Raw genomic sequence first — 20,476 nt, 5'->3', positions numbered from 1 at the left:
AGAGATAGGGATCTGGTTTCATTCTTTTACATATGACTATCCAGTTTTCCCAGCATCATTTGATAAAATGGCAATCTTTTCTCCAACGTATATTTTTGATACCTATTGTCAAGGATCGGATGACTGTATGTGAATTTCTTTTTGTGTCTTCTAATGTGTTCCGTATGTCTTTTAATCCATTTTCATGCCAATACCATGTTTTTTTCACTAGCTCTATAGTAGAATTTGAGAAGAGGTAATTCCTCCAGTCTCTCTCTTACTACTAGTTTTACTTTGATGAATTCTGGAACTGTTTTTTCTAGTTTGTGAAAAATGTCATCGATTTTTTCATGGGGAATGCATTGACTCTATAGATTGTTTTCATAATATGGCCATTTGACAATATTGTCATGGAGATCTTTCCGCCTTTTAAGATCTTCTTCAAGTTCTTTCTTCAGCGTTCTATAGTTTTCATTGTAAAGTTCTTGCCCTTTCTTAGATTTACCCCAAGGGCTTTTTGTTTGTTTGTATGTTAGTTTTTGTGAGGCTATTACAAAAAATAGTTTTCTGGACTTTTTTCTTAAGAGATCCACTATTGGAGTATAGGAAAACTATTGATTTTCTGTGTTGATCTAACATCCTGCATTTGATGAATTTGTTTATCAGCTCTAGAAGTCTTCTGGTGGAGTTTCTTGGGTCTTTTATATAGGAGCATGTTCGTAGTTTGATTTTTTCTTTTCTTATTTATAGCCCTTTAATTTCCTTCTATTGCCTGATTGCTCTGGCTAGTTTCAAGAACTATATTAAATAGGATTGATGACAGTAAACATCCCTGTCTTCTTCCTGATTTTAGAGGAAATACTTTCAGTTTTTCTCCATTCAGTCTGATGCTGGCTTTGACTCTGTTGTACATATTCTTCATGATGCTGTGGTAAGTCCCTTCTATATGCAGTTTCTTCAGGAATTTTAACATGAATGAGAGTTGTATTTTGTTAAAGGCTTTTTCTACATCTATTGATATGATCATGTGGTTTTTACTAGATTCCATTTCTGTGACGAATGATATTTATTGATATATGCATAATAAAGTAATCTTGCATTCCTGGGACAAGTCCAACCTGAACCTGGTGTACAATTTCTTAATGTGTTTGCTGTTGTTGTTTTGGTTTGGTTTTCAGTTGTAGATCGACATAATACCTTTCTATTATTTATTTTTATGTGATGCTAAGGATCAAACCCAGTGCCTCACACATGCAAGATGAGCACTCTACCATGGAGAAACAACCCCAGCCCTCTTAGTGTGTTTTTAAATGTGATCTGCTAATGTCTTAATAAGGATTTATGTGGGGCACCCCTCTAGCTCTTCTCATATGGGGCTTGGTTGTTGGTTTGGGGGCTTTCTCTCCCCTGGTCTACGTGTTAAAGTATTTTTGAAGCTTCAGGAGGGTTAGTTGTATGTGCAGCAAGGTAGACTGTCACTTGGTTGAGTTGTGGGTGTAGATCAGCAGCAGTTTCTACCTTGTGAACTATTAGTGTCCCAGTCACTTCCTAGCTCCTCTCAGAAAAAACAGTAATGACTAAATACAGCATTAAAATAAATGCCCAGAGGCTACTGTGACATTCACAACAGTAACTGCTACAAAGAGAAATGGCAGAGTTATCAATTAACAACAGCAACAATGATAAACAGTCATGAACTAGATCTGGCATTAATGTAAACAAGCAGGTCAACTACACCATCCACAGTACTGATAACTACAACACCAAGGATGGTAGGGTCAGGTATTATCAAACTAAATCATTCTAAAAGATGGTAAAACTACAGTTCCTTAAGAGAAAAGAAACTGGTGTAGGAAGGCAAAGAAAAATTTAAAATACGAACAGAGGAAAATCAGAAGAGGCAGCGGTGACAGCTATAAAAACCAAAGTAAAAAATAAAAAAAAAGGAAGAGAGAACAAGAGAATTTGGCTATTAGAGGAGGAAGAAAAGAGGAAAAGAGTAATATGAGAAATAAAAACAAAAGCAAAAGCTATAAAAAGAAACACACAAAAAATCCCTAACCCACCGAAGTCAAAACAAGATAAAATAACAGGTAAGTAGGGCATGGCGGTGCTCTCTGGTAATCCCAGCAGTTCAGGAGGCTGAGGCAGGGGGATCATGAGTTCAGTGCCAGTCTCAGCAACTTAGCTAGGCCCTAAGCAACTCAGTGAGACCCTGTTCTCTAAATTAACTACAAAAGGGCTAGGGATATGGCAGTGGCTAAAGGCTCCTGGGTTATATTCTTGGTACCAATAGCAATAATAATGGGTTAAAAAAAAGGTTTTTAAAAATTAAAGAAAAATGTGTGTGTACATACATGTGTTGTGTTGTGTGTGTGTCCATGAACCAATTGGTACAGCAAGAACACACACACACAGGGGAAAAAGTTAATGAAAAATCAAAGGACTGTCTCCGCTGAGGTAGACAAAACTGTTGAAAAAGATGCATGTTCATTGCCTATAACATGGTGCCCTTCTTTCCACTTCTTCTTGGGCTATGTACATCCTGGAGCAAGGGCTAGGAGTTAAAACCTGTTCTCTTTGTGTTGCTTATCAAGCAGCCACCTGGAGCGGCCTATAATGGAAGCTAGTTGTAAAGCTCTCAGCTTCCCATCTTACCAGTGTAAGGTAGGACATAATAGGAAGTACAGACAACTGGAGTTTTGTATGGATTAGACTGATGCAGCAAAGAGTAGGACTGATGCAGAATTCTAAAAGGGAAACTCCAGTAGTTGATGTTTAGCTCTGATTATCCTTTTGAACTTTCTGGAATAGTACCTATTCCAGAGAGGTTAAACCCACACTCCTTGTTACCAAGCAGATGCCAATCTCTTCTGCATATCTGGATCTCAGGAATCTCCAGAGAACTTGGTTTGTAGGGAAGAGCAAGTAACCCTCCACAGATATCAAACACTCACAGCTCATGAACATGGTCATGGTCTTCCCACTATCAGACCCAGAGCGAAAATGTGCCGACCTGTTCAGCTTCTGGGTTCTCCCCAGCTGGTTCCATGAGCTACCGGGGAAAGTGAGCCTCACTCCCCTTCATATTTCCAGCCTGAATTACCCTGGGCACAAATCTCTCTGTGTCCATTTCAGTCGCACTACCAGGCATACTCTGGACCCTTTGGCAGGCCCTCGCTAGGACAGTCTGGGAATGCTTGTTACAATCTCCTAGGCTCCCCTAGCAGAAAACTGCTGCCAGGCCACTTCAAGATGTTTCCTTAGAAGTGCTGTTCTCTTTCTTTTCTTTTTTTCTTCCTTTTGTTCTGTGCTTTCCTACCTTTTTAAAATTTTTTTGGGTACTGGGGATTTAACCCGGGGCATTTTACCAATGAACAATGTCCCCCGGCCCTTTCTATATTTTATTTTGAGACAGGGTCTCATTTAGTTGCTTAGGGCCTTGCAAAATTCCTGAGGCTGGCCTTGAACTTGCAATCCTCCTACCTCAGTCTCCGGAGTTACTGGGATTACAAGCACGCATCACCAAGCCTGGCCTAAGAAGTGCTTTGGTTAGCTTTGCTACTGTACTCTGGTCTAGAATATGGACACAATAGGGGCACCCTTCTGGAATTGTCCAGAGGAGAAAGGAGCCAGCCACAGAATTTATATTTATATATAATATATATATATATATATATATATATATTTTTTTTTTTTTTTTTTTTTTTGGTACCAGGAATTGAACCCAGAGGTACTTAAATGCTGAGCCACATACCCAGTCCTTTTCATTTTTTTTTTACTTTGAGACAGGGTCTCACAAAGTTGCTTAAGGCCTGACTAAGTTGCTGAGGTTGCTTTGAACTTGAAATCCTCCTGCTTCAGTCTCCTGAGCTACCAGGATTACAGGTATGTACCACTGCACCCAGCTAGAATCCTTCAAAATATGACACATTGGAGTGCTTCAATCTGGTTTGTCCAAACAAAACTCCAACTTTCAGTACTTCATAGTCTGCCCTACATTACACTGGTGAGAAGATACTGGGAATCTACTTGAACACTGTAAATTCACAGTGTAGAGACCCTGCTGAGGAGATTAACACAGCAAAGAGATAGAAAACCTTGCTCCCCAACCAATCTAAACATCGTCAAATTTCAGTGATATTTTAGTGCAAAGAACAGAAGAGACAAAAATCCCAAAATAATGACCAGGCCACAAGAAGGAAGGAGTAAGGAAGAGGTCCTCAGGTCCTACTCATGAACAAAACAAAGAGAATTAACACAAAGACTGTGGACATAACACCTATGGGGGGTCTCAATCTAGAACACTACTGTAACCCTTTAGAATATACAACAATCACAGAGGGTTTACCTCACATACACTGTTGTATACAACAAACTGCAAGATCAATAAGAACCCCACTCTTGAGACCTACAGGGAAAGTAGAATCCTCAACCTCTGACAAAATATACATTGTATCAAAATAAAGTAATCATTATCAAAGAACAAGCAGGGAAATTATATTACAAAACCTACTAGGAAATATACTGAAAAATTCACAAGAATCTAATATCCCAAAACACTTTGCCAAGGCAAGGTTCTGCCCTAAAAAAGGCCATAAGTAAGAATGGAAGAGAAATCCATCCCAAAAGATGCACAAATCCCAAGAACACAAGAAGTATGAAAACTCAAGGAAATACGATGTCTTCTAAAGCTAGTAATTCACCAGCAACTGACTCCAGAGATAATGAAGTGGATGAAATAAAAGAAATAGAATTCAAAAGGATGATTATAAAATTGATCAATGAATTCCAAGAGGAACACAGAAAAACAACTAAATGAATTGAGGAAGTCAGATGGATATGAATAAAAAATTCAACAAGGAAACAGAGATATTGAAAAAGAACCAAACAGAAATGTTAGAATCAAATAAAATGTACAAGATCCAACTACATGTTGTTTGCAAGAGACTCACCTAACAGGCAAAGATAGCTGAAAGGACAGAAATTGATATACCATGCAAATGGAGTCTGAAAACAAGTAAAAGTACCTATCCTCATATCAAAAAAAAAAAAGAAATAAAAGAAAAAAAAAAAACAGATTTCGAGCCAAGATAAAACCAGAAGGGAAAAAGGAGATCACTGCATAGGGGTAAGAGAAACAATCCAACATGAAGACATAACAATAGTAAATATTTATGCTCCAAATGTCAATGTAGATAATTAATAAAACAGATACTACTCAATTTTATAACTGAGATAGACCCCAGTTTAATAATACTGGGTAATTTGAACACAATTCTTTCACCAGCAGATAGATCATCCAGGCATTAACTCAGTACAGGCTCTTTAGACATAAAGATAAAAACCTTGGGGGCTGGTGTTGTGGCTCAGTGGTACAGTGCTTACCTAGAACACTCAAGGCACTGGGTTTGAGCTCCAGCACCACATAAAAAACTAAATAAACAAAATAAAGTTATTAAAAAAATAAAAACCGAAGTCAAATGAATTTAACAAACATCTATGGAATAAACCATCCAACAAGAACCAAATTCATTTTTTTTCTCAGCTGTTTATGGAATCATCTCTTAAACAAATTACATTTTAGGGTACAATGCAACTCTTAACAAATACTTAAAAAGTGATATTCCCTGCATCTTATCTGATCATAATGGAATGAAATTAGAGATCAATCAACACTAAAAAAAAAAAACCTATTGAAACTATATAAACACATGTAGATTGAACATTATACTTTTGAATAATGAATGTGTGATAGGAAAAATTCAGGGAGAAGTTTAAAGTTTTTTGGAATCAAACAAGAATCATGATACAACATATCAGAATCTCTGGGACACTGTGAAGGCAATTCTAAGAGGCAAGTTTATAACTATGAGTGCCTGCATAAGAAAATCAGAAGATCCCAAATAAACAACTTAATGATGCTTCTCAAGACCCTTGAAAAGAACAAACTAATTCCAAATCCAGTATAAGGAAGGAAATTATAAAGATCAGAGCCAAAACAATGACAGAGAATTTAAAAAATAGAAAGAATCAATGAAGATTTGATTTGTTGAAAAGATAAATGAGCATGATAAGCTCTTAGCCAAATTAACCACAGGAAAGAGAGGAGACCCAAATTAATAAAATTAGACATGAAAAACAAATAAAGAAATTATCACAGACATCACAGAATTCCAGAGGATCATTAGAGGTGATTTGAAAACTTATACTCCAAAAAATTGAAAAAACTAGAAGAAAGGGATACATTTCTAGACACATATGATGTGTTAAAGCTGAATCAAGAGGACACAGAAAACCTAAACAGACCAAAATCCATCAGTAAGATAGAAGCAGTAATAAAAAACCTTCCAATAAAGAAAAGCCCAGAGCCAGATGGATTCTCAGCTGAATTACCACATTTAAAAAAGATCTAATGCCAATGTTCCTCAAAATATTCTATGAAATGAAAAGGGATGAAATACTTCCAAATTCAATCTATGAAGTCAGTACTACCCTTACCCTGATATCAAAACCAGATAAGGAAACATCAAGGAAGAAAACTAAACACAAATATCATTGATTAAATTACATTGAAGCATTCTTAATAAAATATTAGCAAATTGTTAACAACATATTAAGGATATTTGTACATGATGATCAAGTTGGTTTTATTTCTGGGTTGCAAGGATGGCTTAACATCAACAAATATAATTGGCCACATAAAAGAATTAAGGACAACAATCACAAAGTCATCTCAATAGATACAGAGAAAGCCTTCAACAAAATTTAGTACCTGTTCAGGATAAAAAACACTGAACTATGGATAGAAGGAATTAACTTCAACATTATAAAAGCTATACATGAACAAATCCAAACCCACATCATAGTGAATGGGGAAAAAAAGAAAGCATTTCCTATAAAATCTGGGACAAGACAAGGATGTGTAATCTCACCACTCCTATTTAATATGGTACCAGAAATTCTAGCCAGAGCAATGAGGCAAAAGAAGGAAATAAAAGGGATAAATATATAAAAGGAAGAAGTCAAATTATCACTTTACAGATGATATGATCCTATACTTAGAAGATTATAAAAGCTCTACCAAAATACTCCGAGAACAAATGAATTCAGCAAAGTAGCAGGTCACAAAATCAACATACAAAAATCAACAGCTTTTCTATATACCAATAATGAATCTGGTGAGAATGAAATCAAGAAGATACCCCATTCAAAATAGCCTCAAAAAAACAAAAACAACAAAAATCATTGAAATAAATCTAACCAAGGAGATGAAAGTCGTCTACAATGAAAACTACAGAACACTGAAGAAAGACTGAAGAAGACACAAGAAGATGGAAAGACCTCCCATGTTCATGGATAGGCAAAATTAATATTGACAAAATGGCCAAAAGTAATCTACAGATTCAATGCAATTATCATCAAAATACTAATGATGTCCTTCAGAAAATCAGAAAAACAGTTCTAAAAGTTAATTTGGAAGAATAAAACACCCAAAATATCCCAAGGCCTTCTAAGCTAAAAAAGCAATACTGGAGGCATCACAATATCTGACTTCTAATTATACTAGAGAGCAAGAGTAACAAAAAAACCACATGGCACTAGCATAAAAACAGACATACAGACCAAGAGAACAGAATAGAAGACATAAAGTCAAACCCACACAGATACAGTTCTTGACAAAAGTGCCAAAAAAAAACCCGTGTTAGTGAAAAGACAGTTTTTTAACAAATGGCGCCAGGAAAACTGGCTATCTATATATGGAAGAATGAGACTACATCCTTATCTCGCACCTGCATGAAAGTCAACTCAAAGTGGATCAAAGACTTAAGAATTGAACCACAAACCAAAGACTTAAGAATTGAAACTACTAGAAGAAAACACAGGGTCAACACTCCAACATACAGGTACATGCATGACTTTCTTAATACAGGGCTTCTAAAGCTCAGAAAATGATGTTAAGAATTAATAAATGGATGGCATAAAATTAAAAAGCTTCTGCACAGCAAAGGAAACAATTACAAATGTGAAGAGATAACCTATAGAATGGGTGAAAATCTTTGCTAGCTACTCTTCTGACAAAGGATTAATATATAAAGAACTCAAAAAATTTAGTATCAAAACAAAAACATTTAATAAATGGGAATATGAATTAAACAGGCACTTTGCAAAATAAGAAATACAAATGACAAAAAAAAAAAAAAAAAGGTATGAGAACATATCCAAGATCTTCAACAATTAGGGGAATGCAAATCAAAACTACACTGAGATTTCACCTGATTCCAATTAGAATGGCAGCTTATATCAAGAATACAAACAATAAATGGTGGAACATTTTTACAATGTTATTAGGATTATAAATTAGTACAACCACTATGGAAATCAGTATGAGGTTCCTCAAAAGACTATGAATGGAAGCAATATGACCCAATTATACCACTCCCTATTCTTTATTCAAAATAATAAAGTTAGCAAACTATAGTGATAAACACATACCTACGTTTATAACAGCACAAGTCACAAAAGTCAAACTATGGAACAAGCCTAGCTGTTCATCGATGGATGAATGGATAAAGAAAATGTGGTATATATACACAATGGAGTTTTTAAGAATTTGTTCTAATTAGTTACATGACAGTAGAATGCATTAACACATCATACATAAATGGAGTAAAGCTTCTCATTGTTCTAGTTGTACATGATGTAGAATCACACCATTCATGTAATCATATATGCACATAGGGAAATAATGTTCAATTCCTTTCCACACTCATACCCCCCTCCCATTCCTTCATTTCCTTCTGCCTAATCTACAGTAACTCTATTCTTCCCTAGCACCCCCTGTATTGTGAATTAGCATTGGTATTCAGAGAAACATTTGGTCTTTGTTTTTTGGAGGTTGGCTTATTTCATTTAGCATGATATTCTCCAGCTCCAACCATTTACCAGCAAATATCATCATTTATTCTTCTTTAAGACTGAGTAATATTCCTACAATGGAGTTTATTCACATATAAAGAAGAATTTATGTCACCTGCAACAAATGAGATATAAGAGAACATTATGTTAATAAGCCAAAACTCAGAAAGTCAAGGGTCATATATGTTTCCTCTCAGATGTAGAAGCAAGGACAAGAAAAATGAAAAGAAAGGTAGGAGGGGATCCCTAAAAATGAAAGGAAGACCTATAGAGTACAGGAAAAGGGACCAAGGGTAGGGAGGTGGGAAATACTGGGAAAAGGTAATGGCTGTATTGTATTGTTATATAATATGCATGTGCAACTATGTAACAACGAATTCCACCATTAAGTATGATCCTAATGCACCAATTAAAGTATGGGGAAAACAAAACAAACAAATAAACAAAGATGGCTCCCTTCCTCAGCTCTCAGTTTGCCAGACAAGAACATGAAACAGTTTTCAAACACCGGCTTGCTGCTCAGTCTCTGGTTCAGTTAGGATTAGACTGGCTCTCTGTTTCACAGGTTCCCTCAGGTCAATTTTTTTTCAGCATGTTTTCCTTTTTCTTCCTGTGTCACCCCTCCCCCTCTGCAGTGAACCAGCACCATCAGCACTATTGATATGGTTCCCATGTACTATTTCTTGTCCCTGTGTTCAAAGTTCCCAAATATGTGTGTCTCTATAATTCTTTTCCTACTTGAGACTGGATTTCATTGAATGCCCTCTGTCACTCACCTCATTGAGAAGCAATACTTCTACTGCTCACTTGAATCCCAAGGCACAGAGCAAATGGAAAATGTATCCATGCTCTAGTGCATCATCTTTTCTTCTCCCTACATCTATTTTTCTCTGGCTATTTTTTTTCCTGGTTGCAAGGGAAATTACATTTAACATTCTAATGTTACTATACTCTAATTGAACTTATACAAGTTTAATTTCAATAATCCACACAGACTGGCACTCCTTATAACTCTGTCCAACTCCTTCAGTTAATGTTAAAAAATAACATCTTTATACACTGTGTTCCCCAAAACATAAATTGTTTTAAATTCATTTAACTTTTAAGTTAATGTCAAAAGTGTGGAATTACAAACTAAAGTACAATATTAGCTTTTATACTAGTAATTTTTAAAATGTATTAATCCTTTAAATCATGCAGAAAAATACAAACTGGAGTTATAAACCATTATCATAATAATACTAGCATTTATAATTGCCCTTGAACTTATTTACCTTTATTGGGATTGTTATGGCTTCAAATTACTATGCAGGGTCTTTTCATTTCATTCTGAATGACTCCCTTGAGCATTTCTTACAGGTCAATCTAGAGGTAATTAACTCCCTCAGTTTTTTGTTTATATGGAGATATCTCAATTTCTCTCTCATTACTAAGGGGCAATTTTGCCAGATACGAGATTCTTGGTTGAACGGGGTTTTGTTTTTGTTTTTGTTTTTTTCTTTTGTAACATTTTAATATACAACCTCTGCCTTATGGCCTTCAAAGTTTCTGATGAGAAAGCTGCTGGTAATGTTGCTGAGGATACCTTATATATGAGAAGTCATTTGTTGAAAGCAGACAACCTGCTTTCAAGGCTGTCTTTATCTCTCAAAAGTATAGACATTTCTTGATGTAGGTCTTTTAAAATTCATCTTACGTGTGTTGAGATTTTTGGATGTTTATATGTGGGTCATTAATTTAGGAGGTTTTCCACCATTATTTCAAATATTCTCTCTGCTCTTTTTCTCTTTCTTCTCCTGAAATTCCCACAATGAATGTGCTGGTCCACTTGATGATGTTCCACAGATTCGTTAGGCTCTGTTCACTTTTCTTCAACCTTTTTCTGTTATTCAGATTCAATAATTTCCATTTTCCTTATCTTTATGTTCACTGATCCTTTCTTCTGCCTGTTCCTCTACTGAATTTTTCATTTTGGTTACTACACTTTTCAACTCCAGAATTTCCCTTTAATTTCTTTTATCTCTTCATTGACATTTCCATTTTATTCACACATTATTTTGTGATTTCTCTCCACATTTTCCTTTAATTATTTGAGCATCTATATCCCAGTTGTTTTAAATATTTGTGTGTAGCAGATCTGCCATTAAGTCTTCTCAGAGGTAGTTTCTGTTGATTTTCCCCCTTTGAATTGGTCATAATTTCCCATGCCTTGTATACCTTGTGATTTAATTTTCTTGAAAATTGGACATATGAATGCAAGTAGTATGATAATTCTGGAAATCAGTGTTCTCCACTTCTGCACAGAATTTGCAGTTTTTAAATTTTTTTTTTTTTTTTTTAAATTTCTGATATTGTAGGCTACCTCTGGGCCAAGGATCAGTCTGAGGCATAATCTAAAGTCTTCTCACATCTTTTCTAAACCCATGTCTTTCCCAGGACATAGGTGGTCATTTTCTAATTTTTTCCGTAGGTGCAGTTGCTTCAGAATGTTGTTGTCCTTAATATCTGGCTCTCAAAAGGGAAAGAAGAAAAAATTAAAGGGAGGGTAGACAAGAATGCCAGTCCCTTTTAAATCCTTAGAACTCACTTCAGTTAAAAGGGTAGTGATTTGCAACAATGGCAGGAAGTCTTATAACAATGGCAAGAAAAGAAATAAAGATAATCAGAATAGAAAGGAAAAGGTCTTTAATAGTAGACTACATAATCATCTAGGTCAAGAGTGAGCACAATTTTTCCTTAAACATGCAGGTGATAAGTGTTTTAGGCTGCAGGCCACAGTCTACACTACTCTACAATTGTACAATAAAAAGAATCCTAGGCAATACAATTACAAATGAATATGTTTCAATAAAACTTTATTTATAAAAAAAGGTGGCTAATAAATATCTATGGTTTGAGGATATCTGACCTGGAATGAAAATATGACAGAATCTGCAAAGATAAGCTAATCAAAATAATGAGTTTTTAAAATATGTAAGATGTAAGATTTATATAGAAAAGTCAAATGTGTTAGGTACTTGCTATTTACATTAGTATCAAAATGAAATATTTATAATCTGACAATAGATGTACCAACCCTTTCCACCTTGGACTATGAAGTCAACCACACTCTTAATTAAAAAACAATCCAGTGGGTTTTATTTTAAAGAACGAAAATAGGTGAAATAAATTACATGGAAATACCAAGAACCTAAACTAGCTAAAACAACTCTGGGGTATAACATACAAAGTTGCAAGTCTAATACTACCATATCTGAAGACAAAGGTAACAGTATTTATGACAGCACACTACCAGAATCAGGACCAACCATGAACGGAAGAGAATAGAAGAGTCCACATATAGACTCGCACATGTATAGACAACTGATTTTTGATAAAAGCACAAAGGCAAATTCACTGAAGCAAGGACAGTTTTTTTTAAAAAATAATGATTTCTATGTAGGGAAAAGGGGAAATTCAACCCATCCCATCTACCAATATTGCATGCAAAAGCAAGCTAAAAATGGGTTACAGACCTTAAAAAAAAAATTGTGGGGAAAAATACCTAAAAGAAAAATATCTTAGTGACCTTGGTTATGCAATGATTTATGTGACACAAAATCACAATTTAAAAAAGAATTGACTTGAAATGGGCATTATTAAAATGTAAAACCTTTACTCCTCAAAATGTCACAGTGAGGTTTGTCAGGATGAACCAAACTACTATGAATAAAAAAACTACTAAACTGTGGTATACATACACAGCCATAAAGAATAATAATATATATGGCATTTTGCAGATAAATGGATGGAACTGGAGAATATCATGCTAAGTGAAAATAAGCCCAATCCCAAAAAACCAAAGGCCAAATGTTTTTCCCTGATAAGTGGATAATGATTTATAATGGGGGGAGCAGTGAGAGAAGAGTGGAGGAACTTTAAAATGAGAGGGAGGAGTATGAAAAATGGTGGAATGAGACAGACATCATTACCCTATGTACATGTATGATTACACAAATGGTATGAATCTACATCATGTACAACCATAGAAATGAAATGTACAACCCCATTTGGTTATAATGAATCAAAACACAGTCTCTAAAACATAAAAAAAATAAAATAAATTTTAAAAAAGTAAAAAAAATGTATAAAGCTCTAGTAAAAAAATAAATAAAAGTAAACAACAACAAAATATACTTTAAGAATGAAAAAACAAGCCACACTCTACAGAAAGAAATGCAAAGCATACATCTGATAAAGAACTTATATCCATGGTATGTAAAAACCAATTAAAGCTCAAAAATAAGAAAATGAATAACTCACTTTTAAACATTATGGAATATTATACATACTCTTCACTAAAAAAAAATCTAGGTGGCAGATAATAACATGAAAACACTATTATCACTAGTCATCAAGGACATGCATATTAAAACCATGAGCTAATGATTTGTATGTGTGTGTAGTTGAACCCAGGGCCCTACACATGTTAGTCCAAATTTTCTATCACTGAGTTATATTCCAAGCCCTAAAACCATGATGTTAACACTACACACCTATCAGGATGATTAAAATTTAAAAGACAGACCATACTGTTAGTAAGGATGTGAAGGGACTATAGTTCACAAACACTAATTGTGAAAAATGTAAACGGCATAACCACTTTGGAAAAAATGGTTTTATGCGATCTCTTTAAAAGTTAAACATATATTACCATCTTATCCAGCTATTCCACTAATGATTTTTATATAAGAGAAAAGAAACCACATTTTTTTAAAAAAAAGAGTATATAAATGCTCATAGCAGCTTTATATATAAGAGCCCAAAACTGGAAAACTACCCTAATATCCACTAACATATAAATAAAAAAAATAATGTATCAATAACAAAGATGATATCAAAATAACTGTGCTGAAAGTACCTGCATAAAAAAATACCTACTATATGACTTCATTTTATATGAAATTCTGGAAAATGCAACTGATCTTAGTTTTACAGGGTTTGCTGAGATAAATTACCACAACTTGGTGGCTTACAACATAGAACTTTATTTCAGTCACAGTTCTAAACCAGAAGTCCAAAATCGAGTTGTTGGCAGGGTGGATTTATTCTGAAGGCTCTCAGGAACAATTCATTCTTCTCACCTATCTGCTGGTGGCTGCCAGCAAAAGTTGGCATTGTTTGGCTTGTAGATATATCACTCCAATCTCTACCCCTATCACATCATCTTCTCTTTATGTCATCTGTCCTTCTCTTCCAAGGACACTTGTCATTGGATTTAGGAGCAACCCTAATCCAGGATGATTGTATCTTAACAACCTTAACTTAATTACATTTGCAAAGATCCTTGTTTCAAAATAAGGTCACAATCATAGGTTAAAGATAGATATATCTTTGGGGGGATCACCATTCAATCTACATTTACAGTGACAGAAAACATCAGTGTATTGTCTCAAGATTGGGAGGGATTAGGAGAAAGGGGTATGAGAAAACTTCTAAGGTGAGATATGTCCACTGGTTTTGATTGCAGTAGTGGCTTCATAGACATAAACATATTAAAAGTTTATCAAAGTGTACAATTTGCGATGAGAACTCCATCATGTCCCATGTCTGAGTTTCAAAATGTAACCATGAAATGATACTGACTTAAGTAAGTGTTCTAAACTCAAAGCAGAACTGCAAGAATAGGGTTTTAAATTAGTGGAATTAGTCATGGCTTTTAAAGATGTAGGAACGGCAACTGTGGCAGAGGTGGTAATTCACCAAGAATTACCCTACCAGTCACAATGTGAAATCACAGAAGGTGTGTGCGGACTTGATGAGAAGTGCAAAGGAAAAGAACATCCAAGTGAAAGAACCTGTTTGCAGGTTCTTTGAGAATCACTACAAGAAAAATACCTTATGGTGACAATTTTAAGATACAGGATGATTTCCAGATGAGAACCCACAAGCAATGCATTGACTTGCACAGTTCTTAGATTGTTAAGCAGATCACTCCCATCAGTACTGAGCAGGAGTGGAGACTGAAGTCCCCATTGCACATGCCTAAGTCAACTATTTTAATAAATTGATTATGAGTTGTTTAAAGAAATTAGCAAAATTGAGAAAGAAAAGTAGAATCATCTGAACTGTAAATTTAATGAATGACAGAGCCTAAGGAAGAAAGAGTTCTGCTACCTCAAAGGGGAAAAAAAAAAAAAAAAAGGAAATCAGACAGCTTAACATCAGCTCCCTGAACATTACCTTTTACAGGGACTCTCAATGAATACTTGTGGAGCAAGTCAATCAATCAACGAAGCACTAACTCAGAGTTCCCTGTGTTAAATACCAAGTGGTATCTATAGACCCAGGGTAATTTAGTTGCTGTGTGAAACAAAGTAAGGAGAGACATAAGTTCAAAGAAGGTTATAAAAGCAAGTAAATAAAGCAAGGAACTATTTTAAAGAGAATGTACATACCTGTACAAATCAGATTTAAGGCTTGCATATATATGATCAAGTAAATTAATGTTTCCATCTTAATTCTCATTTGCCAAAGAATAAAATTTTATCTGGCAATGACTAAAGAGGGAGGAAAGATTGGAAGAAGGAATAAAGAGAAAAGAAGCAGGAACCCTCAAATGCTGGCACCTTTCAACACTTATAATACCTAAGATTTAGTAATGCACCAGAAAATCTGCTGAAACACAAAAATTCCTGCCATATTATTTAGAAATCACTAAGTGAGACACATACACAAAATGCATTTTCTGTTCCATACAAAGCTCAAAGTTAAAAAACAAAAAGGCAAATAGATACAGATTTATCTATAAATAAATTTTATAATGTTACATGGAAAATACATCACACATTAAAAGATGAAAAATTTCTGAAAGAGAACAAACATCCTCCTAAATTAGGGTGATTTATGAAGCAACACCCAGTGTATCACATTAACTCACATGATCAGCAGCTTGATTTGGCAGTCTCAATGCATAAGACAAATAATTCATAAAAGTTTGACAATATTATTTTTAGTTCACATGTTTCTTGGACTGTACCCATAAATGTTTCTACTTTATGCTACTCCAGGGACTCCATTCAGACACAAATACATTTGTTAATATTATGAGGCTGAGGGAGGCAATCAGTGTATTATACTCTGAGAATTTAAACTTATACAATCATTTGAGCAGATATTTAGGATACAATAATTTTTAAAAATGACTTGTTGCTTCTAAATGGAGTCACCAAAATGTGGCAAAATAATTCAGGCTATAACAATACTATGTACAAAATACATTTCTAATAATGGTTACGTTGTTACTCACCGTGGCCTGATGAGTTTAACTATTTAATTCATCTCTCTTTTGTAAAGCAATATTAGAGAATAGTCAATTAAAACATCTTGTCAAATGTGAACAGTGTTTACATGTACCTTGATAATATTACGAAGTACAAAACATTTTTATTTTTAATGAGGGAAATATATCTAAAATTAGAACCTAACACAAACATCTGAATCAATTGTTTCCCCCAACTACTTCCAAACAAAATATTTCAAATTCCACACAAGATTCTGCAAACCCATGAGTACAAGCTCTAATCTTGACACTGAATTTGGATCATCTCCATGGAGGAAATCCATGAACCAGATGGTGAATTTATTCTTCCAGATGTATTTTTTAAATACAAGGAAAAATAAAGCATTTATTCACTGCCTTTATTTGAGACCACTTAAAAATACACTAGATACAAATAGCAAAAAGGAAATCCTACAAATCTTGAGTCTTCACTACTCTAAAAAGTCATTTGTTGAATTATTGCAAAATGAATTAACTACATATATAGTTGCTACATTACCAATGGACATTAAAATAACTGGTGAATCAGAAACAATTTAACATTTATAATCTGCCGTTTCTCTTAGTGTTCAGTAACCATACTATTTACAACATAAATAGCCATACTATTTACATACTATTACAACATAAATAGTACGGCTTTTATCTTCATACTATAGAGAAATTGAAGAGAAAATATACTTTTGTTATAACTAAATATCATAACTTCAAGATCTAAAATACATTTCTATGCACACGCACAAAAAATGGATCTACAATGATCAAAGCAAATTTAATAAAATTACTACCTTCAAACTTGCAAATTTAATAAAATTGCTACCTTCAAACTTGCAGTTATCCTGCCTCATCCTCCTGAGTAGCTGGATTAAAGGTGTGCACCACTGTGCCTAGCTATAGATAAATTTTTGTTCATTTTGTTTGAAACTCCACATATATCCTCAATGTGGGATTTCATGCTTTTCTTTAATTTTTGAAAATTTATATCTTTTATCTTCTTTCAGATATCTTCCCTATTCTCTGTATCTAAAACTCCTTATATGAAATAAACTGGACCCTGACATTCTGTCTTCCCATGTTCTCAACATCTTTTACACATTTTTCTATTTCTGTGCTATTTATCTATAATCATGTTAAACAAATTTGCTTTATAATCTCCTCAAGATTTTATCTATTATCTCTAGCTTTTGTATTTATTTATTTATTTGCACACTCCTTTGTATGATGGTTTTCTTCTGTGGTGTATAATGTCTACGACCTTCAGCAAAGATGGTGTTATTCCCTGGGAGCCTTTTGTGCTTGAAGCTATTAAAACACACAGGACAGGTGCATATGTGCATTTCCTTCAGTCAAGCTCCAAGGGATTTCACTGGTCCCCGACCAGGGTGATGGGAGAGGGTCATCTGTACACTCATGTGTATGAACTATTTAAATATACACAAATCTGTTTATTTTGTACTATTTCTGATATAAATGATTTCATCAATAAGGAAATTAGTTGATCCAATTAACAAGCAAATACAGCACTACATTAGATGTTCTTCTCTGACCAGTATAGTCGAAATCATACCAGATTTTTTTTTTTTTCTGGACAAGGGCTTGAACTCAGGGGCATTCAACCACTGAGCCACATCCCCAGTCCTATTTCATATTTTATTCAGAGATAAGGTCTTGTTGAGTTGCATAGTTCAGAGGTATATATACATATATGAGTATATATATGTATTAGCAGTTATAATCTTTTCTATAAATTACCTTTTTAATAATGGACAGCAATATATTGCTGAATGTTTTAAGTTGTCATAGTCTGTTCTGTGTTACTATCAAAAATACCAAAGACTGAATAATTTATAATAAACAAATTTATTTCTCAAAGTTAGAGACAGAGAAAACCAAGATCAAGGTGCCAGATTCTGGCAAAGACTTTTTTGCTACATCATCCCATGTCAGGAAGAAGAGAGAGAGGGTGACAGAAAAAAGCAAGTGTTGGGGGGGGGGGGGCACTTCCATCATAATGAAGAGACTCCCTCAAAAATGGCATTACTCCATTCCTGAAAGTGATGCTCCCACAACTCAAATACCTTCCATTAGGCCACACCCCTCTCATCAACTTAGCACTGAGGATCAATCTTCTAACACATGAACTTTGGAGTACATGTTCAAATCACAGCAGAAGTAAAAATGCTATTACATATATTAGGGAAATAAGAGTACTTAAAACACAGTGTCTTTAGTTCCTCACAACCAACCTGGGAAGAAAGGGCAACTCTATCCCCATTTTAGACATAATGATCTGAGAGCCAAAGCTACTGGGTCACATGCATATAAGGAAAGAACTACATTTACACTAACTGTTCATTAGTACATGTATTTGATTTTCTCTTATTGGTAACTTTTCTTCTTTGCTGTTATTGTTGTTTCCTACTAAGGGTATTAAATGAGGCAACTCTGTCTACCTACTTTACTGCTTCAGTTATTAATATACAATACTAATTGAGACTCCTAATCTACTAAACACATAATACTGCTAAAGACATTATTTTAAAAAACCTAAATCCTCACATCTAAGACATATCTTTCACTTGTTAATGTTTATATAATCAAGATGGAGCTTCCAATTTATATCAAAAGAAACCCGGTGATAATGTACAAAGATTATGATCATATCACAAATATAGATATGCATAACAGATATAAAATATCAGTTAATCTAAATATTACTTTGGTTAAAGTATTTACATTTACAATGCCAACTGTAAATAAATTTTAACTCATTTAAACCCTAGTTGTCAAAATTTTTAAAAGATTATATATATAATTATGTTGCTCTAAAATAAAGTAAGAATACATCTATAAAGTTGTCACATACAGATAAAACAATTAAATACAGTCAAAAATGTGTAATCTTAATTCTGGTTGCTCAATTACAATGCCAGGAGGTTTATGCATCAAGAATAGCTCAAAATAGGGGCTGTTGTTGTGTCTCAGTAGTAAAGTGCTTGCTTGGCACATGTGAGCACTGGGTTCAATCTTCTGCACCACATTAAAATAAATAAATAAATAAAAAAGGTATTGTGTCCCCATCTATTAAAAGGAAAAAAAAAAAAGAATAACTCAAGATAGTCTCTTTTAATAAAACTTCCCCATTAAAGCACTGATTTTCTAAAACACTGCTTTTGTCATGCTACTTCCTTATTCAAGAATCTATAATGGTTTCTTATTGCCTCCTACTTCAAATACAAACTCCTACACAACTTTCAAGGCCCTCCATTATCAGGTTTCATAAATTTATATACTTTTAATTCTCATTCCCTGGCCCCCTATTAACCCCCACTGAGCTCTGTGCTTCAGTTAGGTCAGTCCTTTAAGCAAGACCCATCTTTCTTATAACCCTGCTTTGGCCCATTCACTTCCCAAGTCTCTTCCTAATGAAAAAAATTCTAAACACCCTTTCAGCCCAATTCAAGTTTTAATTTACTTCAGCTTGAGTTTCTAAATTACCAAAGGCAGATATATCTTTCTTTCTAAATTATCACTTTTTCCTAACAGATCTTAAAGTCTTGAGAATGTGAAAAACATTCTCCATCTCTTCCCCATTAGAGAAAAATTCTTTTAAATTGATGAAGTCTTTAAGGACTGGTAGTGTAGCTCAATGGTACAATGTATGTAAACAAGTGCAGGAGGCCCTGGGTTCAATCCCCTGAACAAGGAAGGAAGGAAATATGAACTTTGAAGAAGAAAAGTAAACCTCAGGGAAATTCCCAGATCAAAGAGTTAAGTCATTCAAACTAGTTAAAGATCCAGTTTAGTGATTTTTATCTTTACAGTATTAACAAATGATGAAGTAAAACAAAAAGTATATTATCAAACCCCATGGTTCTACTTGTTCTTCAGCTTAATATAGAAATTAAAATCACAAACAGGGACCAGTATACAGTTCTGTTTCTTGCATTTTAACTCACTGACATTTCGCTTTCCTATTCAGACTTAAGTTTCTATGAACTTTGAAGTGAAGTTCTGATACAAATTAGCTGTGATTATTGAGATATAAAGAGTAGAGAAGAATTAGTTATGGACTTGCTTTTTAGACACAGAAAGATGTAGTTGGACTTGGTAAAGCAGCCTTAAGAAGGCTCTCTTGGGTGCTATTTACACATTTCTTTTCTGATTATAACCATGCAATATGATTCCATTTGGGATTTCAAGTAAAAATGGAATGCTGTACTCCCTAAAGAATGAAGAGTGTTTAGTTTAAAAAGA

At 34.3% G+C, this 20,476-nt stretch overlaps 1 protein-coding gene and 1 long non-coding RNA gene across 2 annotated transcripts in view; both read right to left on the bottom strand.

Annotated features, from left to right (window-relative positions):
- The window catches only part of LOC306640214, a 31,624-nt gene extending 20,605 nt beyond the window's left edge, over positions 1-11,019 (bottom strand). The window contains exon 1 of the long non-coding RNA XR_013757770.1: positions 10,173-11,019. This is a non-coding gene — a long non-coding RNA (uncharacterized lncRNA). The remainder of the gene's footprint in view (positions 1-10,172) is intronic.
- Positions 1-20,476, bottom strand: part of SBF2 (SET binding factor 2) — a 494,106-nt gene that overhangs the window by 340,326 nt on the left and 133,304 nt on the right.

The sequence above is a fragment of the Sciurus vulgaris genome (genome assembly GCF_902686455.1).
Source record: "Sciurus vulgaris genome assembly, chromosome: 11".
Taxonomy (NCBI): domain Eukaryota; kingdom Metazoa; phylum Chordata; class Mammalia; order Rodentia; family Sciuridae; genus Sciurus; species Sciurus vulgaris.
This window is presented reverse-complemented; position numbering and strand designations above follow the sequence as displayed.